Genomic DNA, 8,808 nt, shown 5'->3' with positions numbered 1-8,808 from the left:
GCGAGGAGCCAATCACTCTGGATGGGAAGCTTCCCCGGCAAACGCACGCGGGGTGGGGACCTGCAACTCCCCAGCCGTGTGCTCTTGGGTCCCTTCGGCCCTCGGACCCGAGGGGGTCCGACGCTGATGTCCGATACCCAAGTCCCAGCCTGCAACTGCAGAGCCTTGGCGTCGCATTTTAAAAAGAGTTTTGTCTAATGGTGAGCAGTTTACCAACTGCTAACCTGAGCTGTACCGCGGACCTTCTTGAAGATTTCCGGGACATTGGGTCCCCGATCGAAGTTGGAAAAGCAAACGAAAGGTCCGGGGAGCTCTGGCCCTGGCGGGGGCAGGAACCTCGATGGAGGCCTGGCCCTGTGCCCCCTGTCCCAGTCCCCGCTGAGGCCGACGCGGGGCTCAGCGCCGCGTTTTCATCAGGATGAAGAGCTGGCGGAGGAAATTCGCGGGAGGGGCGGCGGAGAGCGAGACTGCGGTCGGCATTCTGCCGGACGCTGGGCGCAGGGCCCGGGACAATGGCTCCCTGGGGGCGAAGCAGGAGCCATCATCCCTGGGCACCTGGCGGGCAGAGAAGAAACTGCGAGGGGCTGTGAGAGCTCCCTAGTCGGTGGGTCCTAAGCCCATCTGAAGCCCCAGAGCGTTTTGTACCAAGTACAGATCTTGCTCAGTGAGAAAGGCCTGAAGGCAATGAATGGATGGGTACTTTTGGAGCTCAGGAGAATGACTTAAAAAATTTCACCTACAATGATAACGCACTGCAACATATCATCATCGTTACTTTTATTCTTCCCCATCTGCACGAGTGGTTTAGTCAACAGCTGATTTGGGATGGACTGAGAAAGCCGTTTTCTATACTGCGCTCTTTTCGGGAACACAGAGGGGCTCATCATGAGGCTGTTTGTGGTTGGTGCCTTGGGGGAGACCCAGTTCTGTTTCTTTTATTGTTCCCTCAAAGATATCTATTGTCCCTAGACATTTTGGGAGAAAGAATGGGGTTAGGGCATGACTTGCATCCCTGGCTCCTTCTGCTTCCAAAAGAAAAACAAAAACAAACAAACAAAAAAACCTAACCAAACAAACAACACCTGGGGGGCTGCCGGGGTGGGGGGGGGGTGTTCAGTGGTGTGGACCTCAGGGCAGGAAACTCCGGGTCTGCTGAGTGCACAAACCCTCCCCAGCCAACTTTGGGTTATGGCGTAGGGCTTCGAATTTGCTGGACCAGTAGTTGTTCCTTGGTCTTCGGGGTTCAAATTTTGAAATTCATGTCACCTGTGTACACCTCGTCTATTTTGCACTCTATTAAAGTAATGTTTATGGAGCGCCTCTTACAGGCAAGGAGCTCTGCAGGAGACCTTTTTCTGTCTCGCTGCCCTTTTCTTCCCAGTTTCCTGTCTCTTGGTTCCAGTAGTTTACTGTTCACTGATGTGTTGCAACTGCTGATGAGACTCTTGAAATGAAGCATCTCCTAATTGCTCACATTAGGAAAGCCTGAATGGAAACGGCAAAATCCCAAGGGCATTCATAGAGGGCGGTCCAGAAGCCACAGAGTGTCTCTGGGAAGAAAGGCCAGCTCCATTGTCTGATCTGAACAGCAGGGGTCACTGGCTAAGCTGGTGTCTCACTCTGGTGGGAATTTATGGCCCCCAGATAAGAGCACCAAGTCAATGCAGTAAAGCCTGTTGGCTCTGAAGCAACAGATGGAACCCGGGTTTCTGCACACATGTACGACCTTTTCAGAGGCAAGTCCCGGGATAAAAAGCCCTTTATCATTCTTCCTGAACTGTCTTTAGGGACACTGTGCCGTACTCTGTGTCTGTCTGTCCGGGTCTTTCTCTATAACGGTGGAGTTTTGTGCTGCCCAAACTAAGAAATTTGTCATGTTTGTTAGAGTAGTTCCTCCTTTTGTGACATACTCAGTCACGAGTATTCAGAGAAACAAATAAATCCGTAAATTAGAAAAAAAGCATTTGTTTTTGGTTGATTTAGGGCTAACAGTGTAATGTATAATTTCAAACTGTAGCTTCCAGCGTACTCAGACTCAGCACTGTGATTGAATTTATTAGCACTAAATATTAGCAAAATTTCATTAGTAAGCCTAATATTTCTTAACAGTTTGTACATCTCCAGTGGTACAATGGGGAGCGAATTATTACATAGAAGTAACATTTCCACATGTTTAATTGGACTTCTGGTCATGTACAGTCTGGGAACTGTCTAGTGATCGTCTTGGACATGTCATCCAGCGCTCTGCTGTTTTTCCTCCGTTTCCTTGAAATCTTAGTTAATTGAAGAAATTCATAAGACGTTCTGCCCTGAAAGAAAAAAGGAAGAAAAGAATGCTTTATGAGTACAACTCATTTATTATTGTTTGTACTGGTTCAGAAACCCTCTCCCATGTCCAAGTTTGTCCAGATTCGAGCTTCAAAACGAGCAAGATTATCTGAGGTTTCTTATTATCAATTTCTTCCCTGGAATAAATCCTGAAAAATGTGTCTTCAACTCCCTTCTGTTTGCCATCAACAAGTTGAGCCCTTTTACTTGTTGTGCTAGTTACACACCCATTCAGAGGAGTTAGGTTTGGCAGGGTGGGGTGGGGTGTGGGAGGAAAGCAGAGGTGATCTCGCTTGTACCTGGCTTTAGCACCAAAGTTCTTTCACTTTGGACGTGTGTGTGTGTGTGTATGTGTGTGTGTGTAAAAGCGTACTATTCCCTGGGATTTTCTCATGGTACCTGAAAGACTTGGGCGGGTAATCACTGGGATGATTTCTGTGGAATGCTATCATGTCACCCCAGGCAGGAAAAAAATTCTGCCTGTTCTTTTCTTGAACCACAGATGATGTAATTAGCAGCCTTATGCCTTAAAGAATGAAGTCCTCCAGTTCCTTGGGGTTTAATTCCATCCACCCAGTCAAGAGATTGTTGGGCCTCGCCCTGGGTGGCGTGGCTCGGTGCATTGGGTGTCATTTGGCAAAGCAAGAGGTCACCGTGTCAATTAGGCCTGGCCCCGGTTGGGGCGCATGTGAGAGACAGCCCATCCATGTGTCTCTCTCACACTGATGTTTCTCTCCCTCTCTTTCTCCCACCCTTCCTTCTCTCTAAGTAAATAAATAAGTCTTTAAAAAACCCATAAGATTACTGGGCCTCTATATGTACTATGGGGGTAACCCAAGGTCCCCGTGTTTAAGGTGTTTATGGTTTAGTATTTGTAGGTAAAAGTAGAATTTCCAGTTCTCTGCATGTAGCGGAAAGGTGAAGATGTTTTCCCCTGACACTTGGATGAAGGGCTAAGGAGGCCATGGAAAACCTCATGAAACAAAAATGTGTTGCTGGAGAAAGGAATAACAAGGCCAAGGTGAAGGATCCACCTTGCAGTGAAGGATCCACAGTGCAGGCCATGTCTGAGCACTTTGGTTATCAGAGCGCAATTATCGAATTGTGATAGAATATAGTCTTTTACATCCATAAGCCTTATTAGAAACCACACAATCAGAAAAACCTTACATAAAAGATCTTGAGAGATCTGACCCTTGCCCTCCAGAAGACCCACTTAAACTAACAAAGGGAGGTTACATTCTGTCCATTTTATAAATGTACTTTTAGAGAAGAATATTCAATGTTTTAATAACCCTAAAATGTAATAGGTACATGGGAAATTCTCATTAACCACCAGCTAAATGATTTGTCCTACACAGTTGCATTTCCCAAATCAATAGCAGACAATTAGGTAGAAGACTAAAGGAAATAAACTGAAAATTAAATCAAGTTAATATGAAACTTTCATTTTTACTTACAAATTGCTTCCCCCCAAATGCTTCTTTGTTGTTTATATAAAAGTAATACATGTAAAAAAATTTGGCAATACAAATTATAAAGAGGAAAGTAGAAATCCCTCTAATTTCACTGCCTAGATCTACAAAAAAAGAAGGGAAAAATAGTTATATCCTTCTAACTTATGAGAAAATTACTGTTCACAAAGCTTTATAAAATTGCAGTCAAATGATGCATATACATTTGTAACAACTTTTCATAAGTTAACAAATGGACATCTATGTCATAAATAAATTACCTTTGAATATAGTATGCGAACTATGTTCAATTTCATGAGTGGATTCCCTGTACCGACGTTTCCTCTCCAGTTTCTTACCAGCTCATAGGCGGCATGGCCTATCCAGCAGCTGGATTGTGTACATCACGAGTGAGGTGGGTCTAGGTAAGCACCCCCTTGTCCAGATTTCTCCCAGGACAGGAGTTCGATTGGAATGTCTCTCTCCCTTGGATAGACTGGCCACAGCTTGGGAATGGTGTTTGTTGTATTTCTCGATATCATATTTCCCATATCAATTTGGTTGAAAGGAGAAATGGGAAAACAGGCCAACTGAGCTTTTCTGTGAACCTCAAAAATGGCATAGCTAGCACCTGGGAAGGGTTGGCTGAGCCATTTTTCCCATTGTTGTATTTCAAGTGTCCCTCAGTGCAGAGAAGAATGTACTTTGGGAAACAACTTTCTGGTTCTTGGAGAGCATACTTGGAAGGGTTAATTCTGCCAACCACGAGGGTGATTGACAGGGAAGGTGAGGGAAAGCTGAGTCGTAGTTGAGGTTTATTGCTCTCTGAGTTTATGTTGTTTGGGAGAGAGTGTGTTCACACGCAGGTGGGTGTGGTTTTGGTAGGGGACCGTGTCAGAATACATCCGACACACTCACGTGAGTGACGCTCCTTTTTACATAGTCTGTGCCCACAAGACGTCTAATAAGCATCTTCACGCTGGTGTGAGATAACTGGAAACTGGTTAATATGTGCCTGTCTCTGCAGGGTGGGGCAAAAGTAGGTTACGGTTGTTTTATAGAAAAGTTATATAATAATTAACAAATAATAACAGAAGACTTAACTCTGTGTATCTCGTACTCACAACTATAAACCTTCTTTTGCCCACCCCTGTATTCTACTTCTAGGACTAGTTTAGCTAAAATAGATTTTAGGTTTGTAAGATGCGATGGAGTGTCCTTTATGTACAAGGATGGTCTTATTGAATATTGATCATTGGGTTGTGTGCCATCGCTTATTTTTGTAGAAGTAAAAACCATGTATACTGATTTATGCAAATTATCTTTCCCAGTTCTTGTATACATTAGTATTCATTTATCAGGATGGTAGGGGTTAAAATGATGTTTGGCCATTGACAGAGCAATTAGTTTACTCAGAAATTACACATACACAAATCATGGATACAGTACTGTGCCAGTCAGGATGGGTTAGGTTACACTGCTGTAATAATCATCACTAAAGGATCGAAGTTTGTCTCTCACTAATGCAAAGTTTGCTGTGGGCGCAGGGTGGGGCGGTGGGGTTGGGTGGGGAGGAGACTTCCAGTGGGGTTATTTTGCCAACCTAGCATTCCCAGCTGTTTTATTTTATGGCACTTCCATATCAAGAGGTGCTCCCATAATCGCTTAACAGGGGAAGAGAAGGCTGGTGAACTCATCACTAGAAGTTAAATACTTCCACTGGGAAGGGACGATGTCACTTTCTATCACATTCCATTGGCCAAAGTCAGTCAGAAGCCCACCTCTCTCTTTAGAGGGTGGGATGTGCAGTCCTGCCCTGTGGAGAGGAACTGGATGTGAGGGGCGTCGCGGTACCACCTACCGCATCTAGGTACACATTTCCTACCTAATTCCAGGATTTGTATTTAGCTTAAGCTACTATTGCTGGTCAAAAATTGTCAAGTGATGAGTAAACCCTGGTAGGATTTATAGGTAGATATGCTGTAAAGTTGGGGGCAGCAAAAAAATTGACAACTGGGAAATATTACTGAACCTTTGTGGCTATGCTTTGATTGGTATCAGAGCAGAATCTATATGACAACAAGCTAAGTTATGATCTGATTCCATTGCATTTGTAACTAGCATTGTCAACTAACATGAAGAAAGGAAAACAGACCACTGTCAGGCGGGCTAGAGAGATACAAAGCTGTTCCCTGGGACCGAGAGGCCAGCTGATGGGTCCCACGAAAGTTCTTCTACATTTCTAGTGGGAAGTTTCAATGAGCTTCAATAGGTGTTCTCCACAGGGGCACCTACAGGTGCTACAGGAAATAAGAGCGTCACTAAAAGAACATACCAAAGGAAATATGCTTTTAAAATGTGATTGCATTATCTAGTGAGAGAGAATACTTACAAGAATGCAACCTGGAAGAGCAGAACTCTCTTTAAGAAAGAAAACAACTTTCTGAATTAATTTTTTTATAGCAAAATCCTTGAGCAAACTGAAATGTGTTGGGACTATAGCTAGGAATACATATTTATCATATATTTTGTATAACATGCATTGCTGGTCTTCATGGATTAGATTTTCTTTCTTTTCTTTTTTGACATTTTGAGGTGATCCAACTATGAAAGTCTGTTCAACGCAATGTAAATTGCCAGGAAATCAGATAAAGACAGTAGATGGAGGGAAAGAAGATAAGGGAACCCTCTAAGCTTTTTGGACTCTCTTCTTTTCCATGGGGCAGGGGGTGCCAAAAAGAGGAAGAACATGCCAAGACTCCTCCGGGGTGGGGGTCAGAATCTTTTTGTCATAGAAAGAGAAATGAGGGTTACAGATGTTTTTGTTTTCTTAGATCCTTTCCTTCAGCATAGTTACAACCCAAGAAAGCAAATCCAGTGGTTTAGCTTGAGATATGTATTTGTTCCTGGGAAAGATCAGCTTCCGCTAGGCTTGTGTCTGGGGCAGGCTGACGGTAAACACTCAGACTGGGTTCCAGTCTGACTTCACTACTTTCTAGCTGTGAGATCCCGGACAAGTTACCCAACTCTCCACGCCGCAGTGTCTTCATCAGTCAAATGGGATTCTCACACACCTAGCGAGCACTGAAGGAGGATGGCACCTAGAAGTATGGAGTAAATACTTTATGTAACTATTATTTATTATTTTTTTCCACCAAGTAGTCGTTAGTGCGTCACGTCAGCCAACCCTATTCACAGAGGCTTCCTCTGGGAGCTTATCACGTGTGTGTAATGAGGTGTGAAGTGACTCGCCCAGGTCAAAAATAAAGCCCCCAAATCCCTGGGAGACTTGGAATGCTGCCACTCAGCTGTGAAGGTCTGGGCCGGACTGAACTCCACACCATCATCCCAGGAAAGGGAAAACAAACCTGACTTACACTTTATGCACATTAAAATGAAAATCAGGCTCACTAAATTGGAAAGAGATCTAATTATTCTAAAAATGTTGTTGCTGTTGTTGGAATTTGAATTTTAAGTCAAAAATTGTATTACAAAATAGATGACAAGTAGTTGAAATATTAACTGAGGGAAACAGTCTTGGCACTCCAAGAAAAACCCTTGTAATGAATCTTCACTGGTAATCTCCTCGGGGTAACCATTACTAATTGGAAACATGCTCTGTCAACCCATCCGGATTCTAAGTCTGGTGATGGCCGGAGTCTATGTGTTTTTGTACGGCTACAGCCCCGAGACTAAGCGGTATGTTTGCATACAGCAAGTGTATAATTGATGTAGTTTGTTATTACTCTGCAGTGAGAGCTGAATATAAAATCGTACACTGCAGGCAAATACAGAACAGAAGGGTTTCCTGGAAGGGAGCCATTGTCTCTTCCAGTCACACGCCATTGTTGAGAGATGGTCCAAGTGCAAAGCGTGAGTTTGGGCCTGACGGGGAGCCACAGCATCTGCAGTCTGGCCCTCCACCCTGGCCTTGACCCTCTCCATCAAAAACAGTGGGCAGATAGTACTGGTAGAAAAACAATTCAACAACATAAGAGCACAACCTTGTAAAGTCTACTAGGGCAGCGTGACTCGTGTTCTGCAGAGAAGTTCATACTGGGTGTCGCCTTCAGCATAAACACATTTAAACCTTTGTGTACATGACGTAATTCTCTACTCTCCATCCCTAGCCCCACCCCACCATGCTGACCAGCAGGGTCCTACAATCGGTTTCCTTCCTGCTTCCTCAGAAGGCTAATGTGCTGAGAAGCGTTCCTTTATTATGTGATTAAAACTTTGCGCTACTTTCTAATAATTGTGGTAAAGCACACATATATATATATATATAAAACATACATTTTACCATTTTTACCATTTTGAAGCATACGGTTCAGTGACATTAAATACATATGTTCACTTTTTAATCAAAGTGCTATTCACATTTTGGAGAGTGCACTTTTCATTAGCATTTTTACTCAAGGGGGGCAGAAAAACAAAGACACTTTTATTATTCAGTGGGTTCTCTCAGCAGCAGCTTTGTAAAATGATTTGGTGACATAGGAAATAGAATTTATTCATCAAAGTGAAAACGTACGATTAGCAATAGCCATTATTCTTGCTCGTCTGTTTTCTCCACAGAATTGGTTGGACTGGCTAACAGCTCAATGCAGACCACAGTTCCTTAAGCCGAGTCAACTCTTTACAGCCAGCAAGAGTAGATGCAGATTTGCTGACTCTCGAGCTTGGTAGAAAATTCTAGAATCCTGCTTTTTTATAGTAACTGCAGCTGTTCAAAGATCATCTCACCCCTTTGTGACCATAACAAGAGACAAGGGAACATCACCTTCTTTGTTCTCATCTGGTAAGACAACTCCCAGACCTTTTTCTCCCATTTGGTAAGATTTTATTGGTACTTCAAGTTCCATTTCAAATACTCATCTTCAAAAAGTGGGGGGAAATGATGGCAGCATTAAGAGACCACGCGTTTGAGAAATTAAGGAGCCAAGTGAAGGGAGGGCCAGAGGCAGTCAAGGGAAAGTATTTAAAGGTGCTTTCGTTTTAATTTCTAGATAGGAGGCCACATTGT

The sequence above is a fragment of the Phyllostomus hastatus genome, unplaced genomic scaffold (assembly GCF_019186645.2).
Source record: "Phyllostomus hastatus isolate PE091 unplaced genomic scaffold, TTU_PhHast_1.1 phas_contig_159, whole genome shotgun sequence".
NCBI classification, from domain to species: Eukaryota; Metazoa; Chordata; class Mammalia; order Chiroptera; family Phyllostomidae; genus Phyllostomus; species Phyllostomus hastatus.
This window is presented reverse-complemented; position numbering follows the sequence as displayed.